This window comes from Bos javanicus, chromosome 21 (genome assembly GCF_032452875.1).
Source record: "Bos javanicus breed banteng chromosome 21, ARS-OSU_banteng_1.0, whole genome shotgun sequence".
Lineage (NCBI taxonomy): Eukaryota > Metazoa > Chordata > Mammalia > Artiodactyla > Bovidae > Bos > Bos javanicus.
The window spans coordinates 35,333,439-35,356,107 of NC_083888.1; the positions used below are offsets into that span (position 1 = coordinate 35,333,439).

The 22,669-nt window shown below is 39.0% G+C and overlaps 1 long non-coding RNA gene across 1 annotated transcript; it reads left to right on the plus strand.

Annotated features, from left to right (window-relative positions):
• The first annotated feature begins 5,182 nt into the window (after positions 1 to 5,182).
• On the plus strand, positions 5,183 to 21,128 carry LOC133234404 (uncharacterized). The gene is made up of 3 exons (XR_009732127.1): positions 5,183 to 5,299; positions 11,133 to 11,167; positions 20,600 to 21,128. It is a non-coding gene; the product is annotated as an uncharacterized LOC133234404 (long non-coding RNA).
• The last annotated feature ends 1,541 nt before the right edge of the window (positions 21,129 to 22,669 follow it).

A 22,669-nucleotide genomic window follows, 5' to 3' on the forward strand; every position in this document is an offset into this window, starting at 1 on the left:
GACCCACTCTATCCCTCATATTTTCAGCCCCATACCCCTCACTGTCTTGGCTATACCATGAATCCTTCTTCTAACTTGACATAGAATTCCACAGACCTAGACTTGCTTCATCCTTGAAACCATTGACCCTCATTTCTCTTTCAGCTTTAGGAACCCTTTACTTCTTACTGGGATTCAGCTTCAGCCTCACCAAGAGCTCTGTTTCCTCGATTCTAGATTGTTCTACCAAACTACTTGCCTGCAAAGCTACTACTCGCTCTCTGTGGGTTTTTCTCTTACCACATTTAAACACACTTAAGCTTCTCCGGGCTTCCCAGGTGGCTTGGTGGGTAAAGAACCTGCCTGCAATGCAGGAGACGCAGGAGATATGGGTTCAATTCCTGGGTCAGGAAGATCCCCTAGAGGAGGGTACAGCAACCCACTACAGCATTCTTGCCTGGAGAATCCCATGGACAGAGGAGCCTGGTGGGCTACAGCCCATAACTCCCAAAGAGTCAGACACGACTAAAGTGACTGAGCATGCATGCAAGCTTCTCTTATCTCATAAAAAGCAAAAAACTAAATTCTTCTGCTAATCTTATGCCCCTCCACTGCTGTTATTTACCCTTTTCCCTCTTCCCAACCTGGTGCCATGCAAGGTCTCTGCATTGTTACCTCTTTAACCCACTGCCATGACCCCAGTGGAATTGTTCTGGTCAAAGACACTGATACCCTTTTTTGACTAAAAGATACTAATCTGAAAGGCTTTTGCATTCCACTGATGGTTCTGTTGGTGCATTAAAAAAATATGTATTTCTGTTGGAGTATAGTTGATTGATAGCATTGTGTTAGTTTCAGGTCTACAGCAAAGTGATTCAGCTATATATATTCATTTATTGATTCTTTTTCAGATTTTTTTTCCCATATAGGATATTACATAATACTAAGTAGAATTCCTTATACAACAGGTCCTGGTTGATTATCTATTTTATATATAGTAGTTCATTTCAGTTCACTCGCTCAGTCGTGTCTGACTCTTTGCAACCCCATGAACCGCAGCACGCGAGGCCTCCCTGTCCATCACCAACTCCCGGAGTCCACCCAAACCCATGTCCAGTGTGTCAGTGATGTCATCCAACCATCTCATCCTCTGTCATTCCCTTCAACTCCTGCCTTCGATCTTTCCCAGCATCAGGGTCTTTTCAAATGAGTCAGCTCTCCGCATCAGGTGGCCACAGTATTGGAGTTTCAGCTTCAACATCAGTCCTTCCAATGAACACTCAGGACTAATCTCCTTTAGGATGGACTGGTTGGATCTTCTTGCAGTCCAAGGGACTCTTGAGAGTCTTCTCCAACACCACAGTTCAAAAGCATCAATTCTTCTGTGCTCAGCTTTCTTTATAGTCCAACTCTCACATCCATACATGACTACTGGAAAAACCATGGCCTTGACTAGATGGACCTTTGTTGGCAAAGTAATGTCTCTGCTTTTAATATACTGTCTAGGTTGGTCATAACTTTACTTCCAAGGAGTAAGCGTCTTTTAATTTCATGGCTGCAATCACCATCTGCAGTGATTTTGGAGCCCAGAACAATAAAGTCAGCCATGGTTTTTACTGTTTCCCCATCTATTTGCCATGAAGTGATGAGACCGGATGCCATGATTTTAGTTTTCTGAATGTTGAGCTTTAAGCCAACATTTTCACTCTCCTCTTTCACTTTCATCAAGAGGCTCTTTAGTTCTTCTTCACTTTCTGCCTTAAGGGTGGTGTCATCTGCATATCTGAGGTTATTGATATTTCTCCCGGCAATCTAGATTCCAGCTTGTGCTTCCTCCAGCCCAGTGTTTCTCATGATGTACTCTGCATATAAGTTGTGTGTATACGTTAATTCCAAACACCTAATCTGCTGCTACGTTTACCCAATCTCCTCACCATCCATGGAGGTGGTTGCGTGAGTGCTCAGTCACTAAGTCGTGTCTGACTCTTTGCAACCCATGAACTGTAGCCTGCCATGCTCCTCTGTCCACGGAATTTTTCCAGGCAAGATTTCTTGAGTGGGTTGCCATTTCCTCCTCCAGGGCATCTTCCCAATCCAGGGATTGAACCCACGTCTCCTGCATTGGCAGGAAGATTTTTTGTTTTTATCACTGGGCCACCTGGGAAACCCATGACATGGAAGTAGTTAGCAGCCCCTAATAAAAGGAAACACAACTAGACATAATGGGGACACTGGAAGTTTCTCCCTTTTATAGATGACCTTTCCTAACGAGCTCAAGAATGAGCCAGCCCAGGTTTCAGACCAGCACGGGTCCAATGTTGTGCTGTGTCTCATTGCCCTAGGCTGCCTTTAGCCTCCTTGGTACACACTCATCCTCTTAAGATTCCTTAAATTTCCATTGACATCGTTTCGGTTTTCTTCATTCTTTCCTGGTTGCATATCATTATGAGAATAACTTCTGAAGGCAATATGTAAAGAAAATCTTTCATATAGTTAACAAAATAAAATTACCCTTGATAATTACTGAAATTGCCAGTGAAATGTAAATGTGTCAAGATGTTCACACTGTAAGAGTCATATAGGGATTGAAACCTACTGAGAGGATAATGTATTCAGGTTTCCCTGCTCATGCTCAGTTAAGAGTGAGCATTAAGTCATTAAGTCGACTTAGTGACAGCACCCCCAGTATTTTTTTTGTCTTTTTTAACTTTTAATTTTGAAATAATTTCAAATTTACAGAAATGTTGCCCCCGCAAAATGCCAATTACTCCAGTATTCCTTCACCCACATTTTCTCTGTGTGTCTCTCCCTCTGTTCCTTTGTCCCTCTCTCCCTTCCTCTCTCTCTGAATATATATTTTCTGAATCATTTGACAGTTATTTGGAGACATTGTGCTTCTTTACCCCTAAATATTATAGCTGTGTATTTCTTTTTTTTTCACCTTATGTATTTTTTTCCTTTTTAAAAAATAATTATTAATTCATTTACTTTAATTGGAGGCTAATTACTTTACAATATTGTAATGGTTTTTGCCATACATTGACATGAATCAGCCATGGGTGTACATGTGTTCCCCATCCTGAACCCCCTCCCACCTCCCTCTCATCCCATCCCTCAGGGTCATCCCAGTGCACCAACCCTGAGCACCCTGTCTCATGCATTGAACCTGGACTGGTGATTCATTTCACATATGATATTATACATGTTTCAATGCCATTCTCCCAAATCATCCCACCCTCACCCTCTCCCACAGACTCCAAAAGACTGTTCCATACATCAGTGTCTCTTTTGCTGGGTCATCATTACCATCTTTCTAAATTCCATATGTATGCATTCCTATACTGTATTAGTGTTTTTCTTTCTGACTTACTTCACTCCGTATAATAGGCTCCAGTTTCATCTACCTCATTAGAACTGATTCAAATGCATTCTTTTTAATGGCTGAGTAATATTCCATTGTGTATATGCACCACAGCTTGCTTATCCATTCGTCTGCTGATGGACATCTAGGTCAGCACCCACATTATATACGTCATCTTGCTCTACCTTTTTCTTCCTATGTACAGAGTGAAATTTTTATATTTTTAAAATACTCAAAATAATCTCAAAGTTACAGAGATGCTACAATATATAAATACAATATATACAAAATATAAAGAATTTTTCCTCAATGATTAGAGAAGTAAGTTGCCCATATAATCATGATAAGCAACCCTCATCATCCTAATACTTCGGCATGTATCCAACAAAGGCATTCTGCTATATAACCATAACGTGACCACCAATATTAAAAAATTATGGGCGTATCAGACTTCAGTTAATTGAGTGTATCTCAGTTTCCCCATATGGTCAATTATATATAACTCCTGGTTGAAACCTAAAGTATGGCAGGATACAGAAAGCTCCTGACCAGCTGGTAATAATCAACAGAATTCATCACAACTGGAATAACAAACGAGGCTTAGGCAAAGGACAAAAACTGACTCCACATGAACTCGTGGAAAATAAATTAATCTAAATATTTTATATAATTGTCAACATGATTTTAGGCACTGGCTTGTCACACATTGGTCTTTTTTTAGTCCTCTATAAGCACAATAGAAGCTTTAACTGAGTGTTGGTATTTTGGGCTGTTTTCTAAGACTTAAAAAAATTTACATTCTCATTCATCTTTCCATCAAGCAGGCTTGGTTTGCATGTTTGGCTAATGACTCTACATCTAAAAATTAGAAAGTAAATTGGTACAGCAACTACAGAAAACAGTATGGAGGTTCCTGAAAAAATTATAAATAGAGCTATCCTATGATCTAGCAATCCTGCTTCTGTGTATTTATTTAAAGAAAATAAAACACTAACTTGGAAAAAATAAATTTAAATTCTCATTCATCGTTCCATCAGTTATGCCTGGTTTGCTTGTTTGGCTAATAATTCTACATCTAAACATTTTTTCTTTTAATTGAATCTATTAATAGTTTTCAACCAAGATCAATCTTGTCTCCAAGGGTTCACAAACATTTGTCAATGTCTGAAGACATTTTTGGTTGTCATAAGCAGGAGGTAGGCTCCTCTTTGCTTCTAGTAGGTAGACATAAGAGAGATGGCTAAATAGTCTTCAGTGCCCAGGACAGCCCTCTACAACGAAGAGCTATCCAGCCAAAATGTGGAGTGTTGAAATTAAGAAATCTTGTTCTAAAGCAAATCGTTTCAAACTGAAGATCTTTGAATCTCAATTTAACATGCTGATAACTTAAAGGCCTCGACAGCACATCTTCAAATGAATTTTTCTGCTTTCTGAATTATTTTTTTTTTTAATTTGTTTAGAGATCATTGCCTATGGCTTATGTTGGCCACACCTGAGAACTCACAGGTGGGGCTCATGTGGGAGGGCAGTCAATTCCAAGAAGACTTGGTGAGACATCTGTTTTTGGTCTAGGTGAAAAAAATAATTTATTCAAATCAAGGGGGAGGCCAATCCTAAAAAGTAAACTGTGCTTCTATTTCTAAATGACAAATTTCTAAGTTTGTACATGCACAGGAGGCAAAAGAATGGGGTATGTTAGGTGATGAGACATTGCCACTTATAAAGTCTATCAGAGGTGTTATGTGTCTGTAAAGACAAAGACCCCAAACACCCAGAACAAACATTTCCCCATGGAATGGTTACCACTAGCAACAACGTCCTGTTGCTAGGCAAGTTCAGGTCAGCTCTGGGCGTAAACGAGCAGCCTCCAGTCACAGAGGTATGGCAATGAGTGATGTACAGTTCCCCGTGACCTATGGAGTGTATTTTAGCACCACCCGTGGGTCTGTTACTACATAGGTGAGTGGAATAGGTTTGTTAGAGGTCCCCACTTGATCACACTCACCCACACTTTCAATTATGGGCTGGTTTGGAGGGCATCAAAAGTTGTTTTGACACAATTTCTTTTATTGGATGAAACTAAGTCTGAGTTCTAGATTTAAAGCTGTTATGAGAAATCATTTTTTCATTTATCAAACAGTTACGACGTATTTAAAAAAAAAACATGGAAAAGCTTGAGAAGTCAGCGTGGAAAAAGGGTAGGAAACTTCAACCATAGTATTCAAGTTCCTAAGGCAAACTGATTTAGATGATTAATAATAGTTTAACTGAGGAAAAAGAGTATTTTAGTAGGAGGGACCAAGCTAAGAGTAGGCCTGTATATAATACCATCTATCTTCATATTACTAATGGGGATGCTGCTTTGAAATAAGGTGGTAGGCTGGGTCAGACCATCAAAGGGCTAACATAACTTACTTCCACTATTAGTCTCCTCTACCATAATATCTAGGCTTTAGCACACAGAGTATAAAAACTCCAAGGATATACCACATGCTCGCACATCTCCATGGTTTTGTACATATTGTGCCTTCTCTTATTTGGTTGGCAAACTATTTATTCTTTACAGTACATTTTAGATCATTTAATAAGATAACTACAAAGAATCATGGTCACTTCCATAATGAAGCCCTGACTATCCCAGGTTGTCATTCCTTATGTTCCATTATAGTCACCTCTAGTATAACTACAATGATGATGTCTGCCTCTAAATTTTCTCATAATGTTCTAATTTTAAATAGTTGACCCCAGAAATCATGGTCTTTGGTTTTATAATATTAGCCAATATGTGGTCTGTGCACAGTGGGGCTCCTCTGGAATATGGGCTATAACTCTCCACCTTTTCATCATCAGTGCCTCAAATATATCTGGATACAAAGTTAGGGCTTAATATATGTTTGTTGGATATATTAGTGAATAGGCAAATGCAACAGAATTCCAGAAAAACATCTATTTCTGCTTTACTGACTATGTCAAAGCCTTTGACCGTGTGGATCACAACAATCTGTGGATCACAACAATCTGTGGAAAATTCTTAAAGAGATGGGAATACAAGATCACCTTAACCTACCTCCTGAGAAATCTGTATGCATGTCAAGAAGCAACAGTTCAAACCAGACATGGAACAACAGACTGGTTCCAAATTGAGAAAGGAGTACATCAAGGTTGTATATTGTCACCCTGCTTATTTAACTTATAGGCAGAGTACATAATGCAAAATGCTAGGCTGGATGAAGTACAAGCTGGAATCAAGATTTCCAGGAGAAATATCAATAACCTCAGATATGCAGATGACACCACCCTTATGGCAGAAAGCGAGGAAGAACTAAAGTGCCTATTGATGAAAGTGAAAGAGGAGAGTGAAAAAGTTGCCTTAAAACTCAACTTTCAAAAAACGAAGATCATGGCATCCGATCCCATCACTTCATGGCAAATAGTTGGGGAAACAGTGAGAGACTATTTTTGGGCTCCAAAATCACTGCAGATGGTGACTGCAGCCATGAAATTAAAAGATGCTTACTCCTTGGAAGGGAAGTTATGACCAACCTAGACAGCATATTAAAAAGCAGAGATAGTACTTTGTCAACAAAGGTCCATCTAGTCAAGGCAAAGGTTTTTGCAGTGGTCATGTATGGATGTGAGAAATGGACTGTGAAGAAAGCTGAGTGCTGAAGAATTGATGCTTTTAAACTGTGGTGCTGGAGAAGACTCTTGAAAGTCCCTTGGACTGCAAGAAGATCCATCCAGTCCATTCTAAAGGACATCAGTCCTGGGTGTCCATTGGAAGGACTGATGCTGAGGCTGAAACTCCAGTACTTTGGCCACCTGATGCAAAGAACTGACTCATTTGAAAAGACCCTGATGCTGGGAGGGATTGAGGGCAGGAGGAGAAGGGGATGACAGAGTATGAGATGGTTGGATCGCATCAGTTCAGTTCCTCAGTCATGTCCGACTCTTTGTGACCCTATGGACTGCAGCACATCAGGCCTCCTTGTCCATCTCCAACTCCCAGAATTTACTCAAACGCATGTTCATTGAGTCGGTGATGCCATCCAACCATCTCATCCTCTGTCGTCCCCTTCTCCTCCTGCCTTCAATCTTCCAGCATCAGGGTCTTTTCTAATTTGATTGACATGAGTTTGTGCAAGCTCTGGGAGCTGGTGATGGAGAGGGTAGCCTGGCGTGCTGCAGTCTGTGGGTTTGCAAAGAGTCGGACACGACTGAATGACTGAACTGAATCAAAGCAAGTGCATATTTATAGTACCTTGCAAAGTCTCTACTATTTGTCCTTCTAAAATGTTTCATGTACTTTATTTATATACTGTTTGAGATAAGCACTAAGGATTAGAGAGATTCGGCTAGCTATTTCACACAGCACTGATGGTCAGTGCACTTATGCCTGCTGTGGTCATCAATGTCCTGAGTGCTCTATGTAGGGTAAATACTAGGCAAACACAATGAGAAAAGTTTGTTTTCAATGTCCCTCCCAATATCTGTGTCCTTTTCCTACCTCACCATTTTCTGGCACTCAAATAGCTAAAAATCTTAGATTTTTCTCCTTGAATATCAGTTATACAGAATTGGATTAATCATAAATTTATTATACACCCTCATCATTGACCCATATATGCTATGTTTTCAGTTATTTAGCTGCAATAATTATTTTCAATAATGTAATAAGCATCCATGAACCCACCACACAAAAGAGGTAGGACATGACAGTAACGTACATGTTTACCATATAGCTCTCCAATCTTGTTTTGGAAGCTCTCCAATCTCTACCACCATCTGAATTTTATCATCCTGAATCTTGTCTTTGTCATTTCCTTGTTTCCTTTTATGTAGTGCTTTATTTCATTGCATTTACTTGATTTCTAAAAAACAGAATTTTACTGTTTTTATTTTCCTACAAAGTATACCATGCTTTATTGCAATAGGTCATTCTTTTGGCTTCTATTGATTTGCATTTTTAAAAAATTTGGCTGCACCAGGCCTTAGTTATAGCATGCAAACTCTGAGCTGCTGCATGTGGGATCTAGTTCCGAGGCCAAGGACCAAACCCTGGCCCCCTGCATTAAGAGCCTGGAGTCTTAGCCACTGGACCACCAGGGAAGTCCCCTCCATATTCATTTGTATTTTTTCCCATTCTTGCTACTGTAAACAGTACTACTGTGAATACTCTTGTGCATCTCCCCTGTGATGTTTGAGCAAGGCGTCATCTGCATACCTAGGAGTAGAGCTGCTAGGTTCTAAGGTACATGAATATTCAACTTTGAGATAGAACATTCTATTTTCGAAAGTGCTTTCACTAATTTACAAGTCAATGATCAAAGTATAAGAGATTATGTGCATCCATAGTCTCTCTATCATGGAATTATCAAACTTAATGTTTGCTGAATAAATAAGTTCAAATTGGAGCTTATTCTCTTGAATAAAAATGGGGATAGTGGGCTTCTTTGTCTCTTTCCTGATTGTAAAGGCAATACTTCTGATATTTCCTTATTTAAGATGACACTTGAAGAGTATCTATTTAAAAAGACAAGACTTCTCTATCAGGTTAAAAGAATTTCTTCTAATTTACTAAGAGGTTAAGTGTTTAATTATGTGAAATACCTGTCTTAGATAAGCAGAAACATTGTACGGCATCCCTTATATGCAGAATCTAAAAAGATATGATACAAACAAACTCATTTACAAAACAGAAGCAGACTCACAGACTAGCGAATGATGCTATGGTTGCCGGCAGGGATGGGGGGGATAGGTAGGAAATTTGGGATGGACATGTACATACCACTACATTTCAAATGGATAACCAATAAGGACCTACTGTATAGCACATGAAATTCTGCTCAATGTTATGTGGAAGCCTGGATAGGAGAGAGTTTGGGGGAGAATGGATACATGTATATTTATGGCTGAGTTGCTTTGCTGTTCACCTGAAACTATCACAACATTGCTAATCAGCTCTACTCCAATACAAAATAAAAAGTTTAATAAAAAATAAAACAGAATGCCTGTCCTACATCTCTAACATGATCATACATTTTTTCTAATATTAATCCAGCCTTGCATGTCTGGGATACATCCCACTTGATTGAGGTATAGTAACTTTATTATTTATCAGATACAATTTAATTATGTTAAGATTTTTAAAAAATATAGGTTTTAAAAACATTGGAATATGACTGTTGACAACACTGTATAATGCCCACTTTATCTGTAGTTATGGCAGTCAGCATCTCAATTTGGAGTATAATTGTTATGACTATACATTTCCCTTGAAATATCTTTTATTAGATTCTACAGATTGACACATGAAACATATAAAATTGTTGTGCTTTTGTTTCTATTTATTGTTTTCATATTAACTTTAAACAATTGTTAAGACTATATAGATCAATTAGATCTCTTTCCTACATACCCATTATATGTATATATATGTGTCAATATGTATCATATACATATTTTGCACAGAACCTTTGATATATTAGATCAAGTTTTAAAACGTATTCAGATCTTCTATATTGGTAATGATTTCATGCCTGTTTTAGTTCAGTTCATTTGCTCAGTCATGTCCAACGCTTTGTGATCCCATGAATCACAGCACGCCAGGCCTCCCTGTCCATCACCAACTCCCGGAGTTCACTCAGACTCACGTCCATCGAGTCAGTGATGCCATCCAGCCACCTCATCTTCTGTCGTCCCCTTCTCCTCCTGCCCCCAATCCCTCCCAGCATCAGAGTCTTTTCCAATGAGTCAACTCTTTGCATGAGGTGGCCAAAGTATTGGAGTTTCAGCTTCAGCATCAGTCCTTCCAATGAACACCCAGGACTAATCTCCTTTAGAATGGACTAGATGGATCTCCTTGCAGTCCAAGGGATGCTCAAGAGTCTTCTCCAACACCACAGTTCAAAAGCATCAATTCTTTGGCACTCAGCTTTCTTCACAGTCCAACTCTCACATCCATACATGACCACTGGAAAAACCATAGCCTTGACTAGATGGACCTTTGTTGACAAAGTAATGTCCCTGCTTTTGAATATGCTATCTAGGTTGGTCATAACTTTCCTTCCAAGGAGTATGCATCTTTTAATTTCATGGCTGCAATCACCATCTGCAGTGATTCTGGAGCCCCCAAAAATAAAGTCTGACACTGTTTCCCCATCTATTTGCCATGAAGTGATAGAACCAGATGCCATGATCTTAGTTTTCTGAATGTTGAATTTTAAGCCAACTTTTTCACTCTCCTCTTTCACTTTCATCAAGAGGCTTTTAGTTCCTCTTTACTTTCTGCCATAAGGGTGGTGTCATCTGCGTATCTGAGGTTATTGATATTTCTCCCGGCAATATTTGATTCCAGCTTGTGCTTCCTCCAGCCCAGCGTTTCTCATGATGTACTCTGCATGTAAGTTAAATAAGCAGGGTGACAATATACAGCCTTGACGTCCTCCTTTTCCTATTTGGAACCAGTCTGTTGTTCCACGCCCAGTTCTAACTGTTTAGTCTATCAACAATCAAAAGAAGTATGTTGATATCACTATGATAGTATTTATTAACACTCTGCAAACATACATTTTTTAAAAGAGTATTTAAGGCTATTTTGTTGGCTGTAAAGATGTTTAAAATTGCTATATCTTTTTTGGTAAATTGAGATATTACCATGATGCCATGCTCCTTCGCAGGTGTAATTTTTCTGTTAAATTTACTTCATCTGATATTAGGTTGCAGCAGTTTCTTTAGGTTAGCATTTGACTGATATGTTGTTCTCTATCCTTCTCTTCATTTTTGTCTTTAGGTTTTATATATGCTTCATCTGCACAGCTGTATCACGTAAGTTTAATTCAGTGATATTTATTGTAGTTTATATAACATTTAACTAGCCTTTTGGGCGTGAATGCCTGAGTTGGCCAATCCGCACTAGATTCTCTCAGCACCTCACACTTTGCCCTGATCTTACTTGTCATGGTAGAGATCAACAAGCACTTTTTTTTTGTCCTAATGTAAGGATGAAGGAAAAGAGGCAAAGATGACCTCTAACAGTTCTTTTCTTAGTAACCCCCCACAGCTTCGCCTTGCTGCCTCTCGCCTCAGGTCAAAGCTGTATTCCTCCAACACCAGCCAGAACAGCCCCTACACCCATGGGTTTCTCACAGAGGTGTTATGTGGGTACCTCAACTTAGTCTTGAAGGAGGGAAGCAGTCATTCTGCTACTTCACCATCATGGCATTTTATTAAAAAATATGTCAGTCTCATTAGCGATCAAAGAAACTGAATTTTAAAAAATACAGAGTACCACTTGTATTACCACCTTGGCAAGCATTGTTGTAAAATGAAAATTCTCAAATTTAACAAAGATTTGACTAAATGGGCCTTTTCACACACTGCTGGTGAGTTCTAAGGAGACATCACCTATTTTGTAACATGTATTAAAGATCTTGTTGTGAATAAATTCTTTCACACAGCAACACATATATTTAATGACAAAAGTATCACTATTTGGTTTATGATAATTAAAAATTGAAAGCAATATAAAGTTTTGTATAGGGATTTTTTTACATAGTTGTGGTATGTCTAGAAAGTGGAATATTCTGTAGCCATTCAAAGAAATTTTTAAAGACCAAATATGAAATATAAAATAGAGTATATTAAAGTATAAGTGCTTAAATCTTGAGTGATGAAATTGTAAATGACTTAGGTTTTCCTCTTTTTACTTAACTGAGTTTTCTAAATATTCTCTAGTGAATATGCACTATTATATTGTTCTAACAGATTACTTCTTTGACATCACTTATCCTGAAAGTTCCCCTAACCACAGAGGACAGAACTAATATAATCAACTACGTGAAGTAAAAGACTAGGGGATTAGCCCTCCAGCATCTTTTGCATTTTAACTGGTAACTTTGTCTTGCAAAAGAAAACACGAAAATGGTGGACATACCAGGTTATTTTCAGGCTTCCCAGGTGGCTCAGTGGGGAAAGAATCTGTCTGCAATGCAGGAGACGCATGTTAGATCCCTTGGTTGGGAACATCCCCTGGAGGAGGAAATGACAACCCATCCAGTATTCCTGCCTGGAGAATCCCATGGACAGAGAAGCCTAGCAGGCTATGGTCCATGGGCTTGCAAAGAGTCAGAGACGACTGAAGCGACTGAGCACGCATGCACACTCCAGGTACTGTTGAAGAAGGAATTCATAGGGCCTGGACTCCATCTTAGGCCTGTTCATGCTGATCATGCTTGGCCACCTTTCCAATGGACTCCGAACTCTGTGTTTAGTGCCTATGAAAACAACAACAGAAGGATAAGACCCCCTCCAGACCGGGGAACCTTGAAGATCGTATCTAGGTTACTCATCACCTAAGAGAAAACATACATTAATCACCCCTTCCTCCAGACAGGCCTCCGTATTAATTGGAGTGTAGCCTCGGGTTTATTGATTATTGGCTAATTGTTTGACTGTTTGAGCACATAGCACATGAATGATGGGGTTATTGGGATTATATTTTCCTTGGTTTATGTAAGTCTCAAGGAACTTGGAGTGGTGGGTTCAGACACGAACACATGGGGTGTAAAAGATTTTCGCCAATGCTGGTCGGGGTCCCCGCCGGTGTAATAAATTGCACTCCACTATCTGCGCTGTCCTTCTGAGTGAGTTTGTTTCCCGGAACGTGTGGCTACAACACTGTCAGGATATAGAATAACCTTCACATCTCTAAATCATTTCATATGTCATACGCCATATTTCTATTCAAGAGAGAGCACATTCTCTCCCCCCCTCAATTTCTCTCTCAAAATGTGTATATACACACACTTACATACATAAATCATGCATTTATCACACATACACACACACACACACACACAAGGGGAGACACAGAAGGGGAGAAAGAAAGGAGGAGACAGGGTGGTTCACCCTGAGATTCACTGGCTGTAAACTTGGCACCAGAGAGGGTGAGAAAGCAAGTACTGCTCAGAAGTACACGTCCTGTATGATTCCTATCATGACAGTCTTAACTGAAACACACCTACTTAGAACCAGGCATCCAATCACCACCACTCTTTTGGAGTAGAGGTTCTCTGGACCCTTTAGTAGGTCCTTGGGGCATCAGAATGTTCACAAAATACTAAAATGATGTTAACTAATCACTTGGAACTATAATAACATTGTCTTATCTTCTACCTTAAATATATTCATCTTCTTCACTAGGAATTTCATTTTTAAAAAGAGGTAATTTGGTACAATCTGGAAAGAAAGTATGAATTTTGATTAACTAATCCAGTTACTCAGTTGCTATGCTTTGGGTATCTACTTCAGAGAACTGCCAGGCATTTTCTTTCCTTTCGTAGCAATATAACTGAATCTAGAGAAGCAATACGTTAAAAGAAAAGGATGAGGGATGCAAAGAGGTAATCCATCCAGGGGCCTTTACCCCAAGGCCACCACCCTTAGTCAGGCCAGGATCATTTAAGATGGGACAACTGTAGTAAATGCTTGAGGACTTCTGCGAGGCTAGTCTTGGTACCCTACATCTTTCACACGCCAGCCAGATTTACCCTTTGCAAATGCACCTCTGATCCCATCACTCCTCAGTTTAAAATTCTTGAATGACCACCTATTGCCTTAGGATAAAATGCAAATTGCTAATTTGTCTTACGAAAAGATCTAACTTCTGCCTGCATCTCCACTGTCAAATTACCCCATTCTGCCCATTCCAGACTTGCTAGTTAGCTCCCGAAGTGCACTTTGCTCTCTGGTGTCTTGATCCTTTTCCGACTGGCGATGGTTCATGTGAGAAGAGCTATAATTGAGGTCTGTATTAGCTATGAGAGTACAGAGTCTGTGCTTGCAGAAGCTGAGAAAAGCATCAGAAAACAAGTAACCCTTGAGAGGCTCTTAAGGCTCCTGTAAACACTGTACTTAATTCAATGCCAACATTTATGCAAAGATTCGCAGACTGGAAATTAAATAACATGTATTTCAGTTTCCTTATTATATAACATAAGGAGTTAAGCTCAGTGCTGTGCATATTTTCATCCAGTCAACATTTATTTAAGGAATATTTATCAAGTGCCGCTAAAACACCAGATACTCTTGTAGGTCCTGGAGACATAATGAAATATTGAACAAGTAGTAGTCCCCGATTTCACATATCTAACATCCTCGAGTAGAGGCAACCAATCAACAAATAGGCAGCATAAGTCAAATAGTAGATTATAAAGAAGAAAAACAAAACAGAGTACCAGAAGTATATATGTGTGGAGAGTTGCTGTTTTATACAGGATGTTAGGAAAGGTGCCTCTGAGAGGTCGCAATTAAAAGAGACCTGAATGAAGAGAAGAAAGGACCCTGAAGCTTGCTGGGAGGAATGTTTAAGGCCATGAAGACGTCAGTTACTCTGAGCCTGAACATACTCAACAGGCTGAAGAGCAGCGGGGAGAACGGGGAGTGAGGAGGAGAGAGGCGGCTGGGGTTGGATCCACTCTAGGGCCATCCAGGCCTTGGAAAGAATTTTAAATTCTATTCTAATGATGAAGGAAAGTCAGAGGAACATTTTAAGAAGTCGAGTATCTTAGTCTGATTATTCACCCATGAATAGTTTATAAATGGCAGACCCTGGGGGGAGAAGTAGGATGGGTGTATGTCCAGGTTTTCCAGGGACAGTCTTAGTTTATATGCATGTCCTTCACTCTCAAAAGTAGGAAGACAGCCTATAATTCATAAAGAAATGTAGAGCTATGAAAGTAAAATCTACTTTATCGAGAAGACAACTAATGGCTCACTTAGACGGAAAATTCCTACTCTATATAGTGAGGGAGACTGACTGCAGTGTGACTGCACATACCTCTTGGTCAGACGCTCTACCTGCCATCAAGCCTTCAATAGAGGCTTAGGCCAGCTGAAACCAGTCTTAAAAAGACCATGGATGGTTACAATGTGCAGAAACAATTAGCTGTTCCTGAATGCAGACACTGCACTAATGCCTTAATTTTTCCCCAGAGCCAGGCACATTGTTAGGCATGTATCAGATCCTCACTCAGTACTTTCCAAAAAATGGTAAAAAATTTGAATGACTTCAGACTCTGAAATTTAAAAATACAAAAGTAGGGTTTTCTTCACTAATTTTATTAGGCTGATACAGTTTAATAACTGAGGGATAATATGTAACATAAAACATTTTACTGCATTCTATCATTTTAGTGAAGTGTGACTTATATTACATTGTTTTTGTACCTGGTATTTCTGTCTATAAATGTGCTTAATTTTTCAATGAATAATGAATACGTTAATGACCCACATTACTTTTTAAGACATAAAGCTAACTGCTATAGTTATAAAATTACTCAGATGACATTTTGTTATGGAAATTATTATAACACTGATTTCTCTCCTTACTGTTACACGTGTGAGGCCACATTCAGTGGTTGTTCATAATAAGTGAAATAGTAGTATACAGAGACATCTGAATGGTAGTCTTGCTATATGTGGTCAAAGTTTAGTCAAATGTTCAACGTAACAACAGTCATGGGTTTTTACCTATTGTCTCCATAATGTAATTATGTTTCCTTATGTTGGCAATCCCCATCTGTTCTTTGACTATAAACTTTGATCTAAGTTAGAAGATAAAGAAACTCATCAGATAAAATGCTTAAGATATTACAGAACCAGTGACAACATACCAATGTAGTTTTCTTCTTCCACTAGTTTTTCTTAATTAATGTCATTGACACCTGTTCAGAGTGAAACATGTCTCTTTGCAAAGACTGTTGAGATGAATAGAAAAATCAACAAGAAGACCATGGGCTATTTAGCCTTTGTAACACCCCCAACTTAGGCTATTTATCCATTAACATTGGATTTAGAAAATTTGCTGGAATGACTTTTCTTTTGATAAACAGAGACATTTTCCTCCCCATATTCTACAGTTCAGTCCTCAGGTTCTTTGCAGTGGTCATTCTGTCCACCCCTCCACTGACGCGCTTTCACACACAAAAGTGCTCGTCATCATTCAGGGCTGGCTAGATAGTGGATAGAGTACAGACTATTTTTCTGAGCTTCTAAAAGTAATACATTTGTTTTGAGAAAGTGGATGAAAACCCTGGTGTCCATAATGGGTGCTCTGGTGCTGTTTCAGGGTATGGCAGGGCAGAATGAGCTCTGATCTGTTTGCTAAAGTGAGAAACCTGAGATTTTAACTAGCTTCTCCCCCTGGCTGGCTATGGGACTTTGAATGAGTTATCGGAGTTCTCAAATTGTGTCAGCTTCCTCATTTCTAAAATAAAAAGGATTGCAATGTGTGATCTGTAAGGTCTTTCCTAGCTCTGAAAAATTTTTTAATGCTCTATTTAGTTTAGAAATAGAGGCCTTTCTTGTGGCTTTCTTATGACCTGGTGCTCTAAACCCTTTTGCCTTGCAGCTGAGGCTCTATAAAGTTAAATGTTCATTCTCACGTATGCCATGGTTTATTAGAAATGAGTGTCAGGAAATGTGGAGAATCCTATATTTAACATCTCAGAATTGGATACTAGTTTGATATAAATAGCAAGTTGTTATCCGAGTAGATTACAATGGATTTACTATCAAGCAAATTAAATCACTGGGGACAGATGTGTTTTTAGAATTGTCTGAGACAATCAATCTCTAAGGAGAAAATTTTTGGTAGCTGCCAAGCTGTCCTGTATAATTCAAAGATATGTCACCCAAGCACTTCCTTTTCAGTGGCCAATAGAGAGTGTTTGCAGCAAAGGAATGATCAGAAAAGGGCAGGTGTATGCTATTCTAAATTGTATACTATGGGCTTTGGGGAAATTGTGAAGCATTTGGAAGAATGAGCAAGAATCAGTAGAAAGTAAAACAGAAAGAAACATGATGGATAACAAAATGTGCAAGAAAGAGACAAAGGGGTGGGAAATAACTGAAAGTCATACTGCATGGTTAATGAAATATCTGACTTTTATGATAGAAGAAAACGAAAGCAAGTGGTAGGAAGGGACTGACCAAGGTCGTAAGCAAGGAAGATGATCTGAACGCATTAGAATGGAAGAAAAATGGTGGGGCTGGAGGACACCTGTGATGAGAATGTGGTAACTGCACAGATGTAAGAGGGACTAAGAATAGGAATGTTAAAAAAAAAAAAAAATATATATATATATATATATATATAAATGTTGAAGAATCGATGGAAAAAAAAGATACTTTCTTTAGAATGATTTCCCAGTGAGACTGACATAACTGGCATTTCATATCAATACTGCAGTAACCAAAATTTAATGACTTTTAGTTAATGTTTTTTCTCCCTTGGAGAAAAGTGTTATTTCAATAAAAGATGTTTTTCATTATTTTAAAGATCTAAACATGAAAAAGAAACATTTATACTAGAAGTAATTATAGGAAAATATTATGACCTTAGGAAGTGAAATAGTTTCCTAAAACATAAGACTGATATATTTTCCCATAATAAGTATAAACTCATCTATATAAAAATATACTGTTAAACATATAAAGATGAGAAAATGTAAGTTATTTGCAACATGTATAACAGACAATTACTATTCAGAATATAAACAAATATTCCCTACAAATCAATGGAATAGACAAATTTTTTAAAGGTTCATATAAAATTAAATAGAAGATACGTATGAATAAAAGGTTTTTTAAAAGCGCTTTTCCAGTGAGATTTGGGTAATTGCTACTAATGATAATAGTCAGGTCTTTAAATGAAAGACAGGATAGTCTTTGCCCAATGAGAACCTTGTTTGTTCTCTGACCCAGATAATAAGATTCTATCACTAATCAGAGTCATTTGCATTTGACAGAAATGGAGTCAGCAACCTTATTCTGTAAGGACCAGATAGTAAATATTTCAGGCTTTACAGCCACTAGTTTCCTAGTGCTCCTATAATAAATTACCACAGACTTAGTGGCTGAAAACTACACAAATTTGTTTTTCAGTTTTGGAGGTCACAAGTCCCAGAATCCCAGTGTTGGCAGGGCTGTGCACCTCTTGGAGGCTTCAGAGGAGAATCCATTCCCTCATGATTTCCAGCTACAAGACCACCTGCATTCCTTAGGTTACAGCCCCTTCTTCCCTCTTCACAGCCAGTAGCACAACATCTTTATATCCCTCTCCTTTCCTGACCCTGATACTGGGCTCACCCAGATAACCCAGGATGATTTTTCCATCTCAAATCCTTAATCACATCTGCAAAATCTCTTTCACCATGTAAATTAACATTCACAAATTCCTAGAATTAGGACAATGGTATCTCTGGAGGCTATTATCCTGTCCACCGTGTGGGTCCTTTGTTTCTTGTTGCAATTACTCAACTCTGATATTGCAGAGGTAAAACAGCCACAGACAACACGTGTAATCAGTCGGTGTGGCTGGGTCCTTCTAAATCTCATTCACAGAAACAGAATCTTCAGAATTGTCCCATGGGCTCTCATTTGCCAACCCCAGAAAGATCCACTGGAGAAGGGTTAGGCTACCCAGTCCAGTATTCTTGGGCTTCCCTTGTGGCTCAGCTGGTAAAGAATCCGCCTGCAATGCGGGAGACCTGGGTTTGAACCCTGGGTTGGGAAGATCCCCTGGAGAAGGGAAAGGCTACCCGCTCCAGCATTCTGGCCTGGAGAACTCCATGGACTGTATAGTCTATGGGGTCACAAAGAGTCGGACACAACTGAGCGACTTTCACTTTCAAGGTAGATTTAAAAAGCAGGAACAAATCTAGCAAAAAATTAGAGGTTTACATGAGCATTCAAAGAGCCAAAAGGAAGGAAGGAAAGTGAGGACTCTGCAGGCTTTCAGAATATCTAGAAGGGCAGGAGTCCCAAGGAAAGAGATGATCTTGACTGTCTACAGTGTTGCTTTGGTTTGTATTTTGGAGGAAGCCTGGAAGCTGTGTATGCTCAGCCTTCACTCACACCTGCCCTCAGTTATACTGAGTTGGTGGAATATAATTTCCTGGATTTTAGCTCCTTCCTGAGAGAGCTTAGAAGGGAGTGGGTGGTACTCAGTATCATTAGATAATACCTGACAAACATGGTGAGCTCTGGCTTAAAAAAATTATAATTTCAAATAAGCATGGAGAGATGCCATGAAATGGCAGGATTCATCAGAGAAATACTTGTTGGAAGATGAATGGAATTTTCAGCCAGACTCTTTTCCCAGTTCCACAGTTTGGCTGATTATACGTTATAAGCATGTGACAGTGTCTGTCTTTGTTTTCACCAACTGGACATAAGCAATCTGCTCTGACAGCTTTGAGATCAGCCACAATCCTGGACCTCAATCCTGTCTCTACTTTTTTCTGTGTGACCTCAGTAACTGCCTTGGTATCAGATTCATCAGTAAGATGTTTGTGACAGTATCTGTCATATGATTTGGATAGGAAGAGAATAAGACAATATATGTAAAGTGCCTGGTATGAAATTGATGCTAAATAAATCTATTACTATTCACACTTCCTTTATAACTCATGGGACTGAATATCTTAGAGACTTTTAAATAAAGGATGGGTTCCCCATTAAATATTCTTACTAGAGAAAATTCCCCAATTTTTTTTTCCCTTTTTCCTTCACTGAATCCCCTTGCCCCGACCTGTTCTTACCCGACCCGTCCCTCAGGTACAGTGGCTCACCTATTTCTTCTGATATCTGGGTGATAAGCCACTATCAAGTTGAGTGGACCAGGTCATCCTTGAAGGAGACGGAGATCTCATTTTGGCCTCAAGTCTCTGACACATTGTCCAATAAAGTTTTACTATCAGTCAAGCTTTATACTCAGTCTAGCTGAAGTCTGATCCACATTTGATTCAGTTTTCCTGTGTACACCCTGTGATGAAGACCAGGACTACAGAGGAGTGGTGAGTGGTACAATTCATACATCAAACCCTACTTTGTACTTTAAACCACTGCCTTGAGACATGAGACATTTTCTTTCGATTTTTATCTTGGTGAAAATGACTTTCATTTAAAAGTTTATTAACATAAAGCTAAAAAAAATACTTTACTTTCTGATTATTCAAAGATATATAAAAACTACACCAAAAATAATTGTTTGCTTATCTGTTGTGCTACACTGATTTGTTAAGAAGGTATGTGTCTTTATAACAATTTGATGGACAGTTATAGTGCAGAGTTTCAGTGGCTTACGATGTAGAAAGGAAAGCTCCCGTGTAAGAATATGTGTTTATGCATTTTACTTCTCTGGTACATTACATATTGTGTCAACTAAAGTCTCTACTTTTGTTACTTTCCTTATAGGTGAGAAAAACTGAAGATACACAACTTGCCCAAGGGTCTTACTATTGATCGTAACAGTGTGCTAAGAACTAGCCAGAGACAGAAACTGAAGAAATACTCGGCTTTGCTGTTTAAGGCCCTCATCCTGCATCCAGCTCTTTATCATAATTTTTGGGCTGGGCCCAGAAAGGTCTCTCACATATCCATACCCAGGAGCTCCTGACAGTCTCATGCACAAAGGAGCCCTGTGGTGAGTTGGAAATCAGCAGCAAAGCTAAGCTGAGAAACCCCCCACTGCCAATCAGCCCAGAGGCAAGGTTAAGTGAAGAATGTGCTGTCAGCCCCTGGCATTTCTCCTGTAGAGGAAACTTGAGTGCCGGCTAATAGAGGCCAGAGGTCTGCATGGCCTTAGGATGAATTCAGGGGGTTGATGATTGAGCAGTAGAAGGGAGAGAACCTAGCCTAAGGGAGGCTGGTAAACCTCTCCTATGAAGCAGAAAATCAGCTGGAACAACCCACTCATAAGTAATAAACTGGCATTAATAACTTAGCCCAGCTGACTCTGCATTACATTCTCTTAAGCTAACAGAAAGATGAGCTTATCTGCGGGCATATCTACAAGTATTCACTGCCTACAAAAGAATATTTACAAGATCTACCTTTTTGCATTTATTTGGCCTTAATATGTAGCTTAGAAATCAGTAAAAAGCACCACAAGAGTGTTGAGAAAAATTAAAACTTATGTTACTGGGCCTTTATAAGATCTAACTTTCTCCCCCAAACACTGAGTTGAAGATATGGTAGCAGAAGTTCTTCCCGCAAATTTCTAACTTGAGGCAGTGTATTTCAACCAGTTAGCACACCAAATCAGGCATCAACCAGAATCCTAAAGCTGGAACTTTCATTAGCTTTCTGTAAATTAATTTCAGAGTCTTGAGCTCCTCATGAGAAATATAGAAATCTACCTGCTTTATAAGGTCACTGGTCGTTGAAAAGGCCAAATTATAAAGGAACTGTGAGAACATTTAGAGAATTTCTAAAGTGTTAGAAAAGGGTAGGTTTTTCTCATAATAGAAATCTACATTAAACTGACTTGCACATGGACTGGTTAGGTTGAAGATGTGCAGGTAATGCAATCCACAGATGAGTTATTGCTTCTGAGGGAGACTTCCAGTTTAGATTTGCAAACCCAAATATGATGCAAGAACACTTTCTAGATGGATTGAGAATATCGTAAGAGGCCATGAGCAGATATAAAAGCAAACTGCACTTGAGTTCATTTAGAGGGAAGTGGCTACAGGGTGCCAGGCATTATGGTATTAAGCTCTATTTTATTCAACATCTTTATTCATCATCCAGAAGATGAGAAAAACAGCACATTAATTAAATCTGCAGATGGTGCTAAACAGAGAGACATTTCAGAGTCCACTGTGGGCAAAGTAACAGTATTAAAAGACTCGATTTATAAGGATGCAGAGCAAAACACTAATGAGTATTTGTGTTGGTACAATAAAGGTTCAAAGTACACCTAAAGTGGAATATGAAATGCTGCTAAAGGCCCGGAACAGGGTGATAACAATTAGCGATGATAAGGATACAAACTAAAATATTATTGGCAGTAAAAAAGAGCTGTGTAACTCACTTTCTGTTTTTTTTCATGTCATGTTATCCCTTTGCTTGACACGCAGACAGAATTCACTTCACAGACGAGGCACACCAGATGAGATCAGGGTGTACAGTTGTCAAATGGGACTAGGAGCATAAAGGGACCTGCCTGGATAGCCCCTCAGATGTGTATTCTCAGACCATCTCACCAAGCCAGCTCCTACTGGCCTGCTAAGTCATGGACTTCTTCCTTCTAGAACCTTGCTCCACAGTTTACCCTACATAAAGCTACCAGAATCGCCTTCCTCTAACGCTGTTTAACATACCATGTCCCTGGTGAATAAGTGAACAAATAGCTCTTAATTAAGACCTCTATCACTTTTTTCTCCTCATTAAAAAAAAGTTAATATAGTTGTCAGAGTCTAAACAAAAACTATTCAATGCTCCTCCAAATACTTAAAAAAAATTGTTATATGCCATTTCCTT